Below are 261 nucleotides of genomic sequence, written 5' to 3'. Positions count from 1 at the left end.
AATGCACGCTGGATCTTGTAGTGCCACAGTCTGCCTGCTATGTGCCACAGGTTACCCAGTTGGAGTGCCTGCCAGTTTCGGTGTCCCTCTCTCTCTGCACATCCCCTGCGAATAAAAAGCACACTACACAACAAGTATTGCACTCACCTAGGAGGAGGCCTCAGAGCTGACACTCCATTGCAGAGGGCGCCTGCTGCTGGGGAGACTGGTGCCAGCCAGGCACTGGGGTAGCGGAGAGGATGTTAGATGCAGGTGCAATGC

Source organism: Hyperolius riggenbachi, chromosome 1 (assembly GCF_040937935.1).
Source record: "Hyperolius riggenbachi isolate aHypRig1 chromosome 1, aHypRig1.pri, whole genome shotgun sequence".
NCBI lineage: Eukaryota > Metazoa > Chordata > Amphibia > Anura > Hyperoliidae > Hyperolius > Hyperolius riggenbachi.
Note: the sequence above shows the minus strand (reverse complement) of the source record.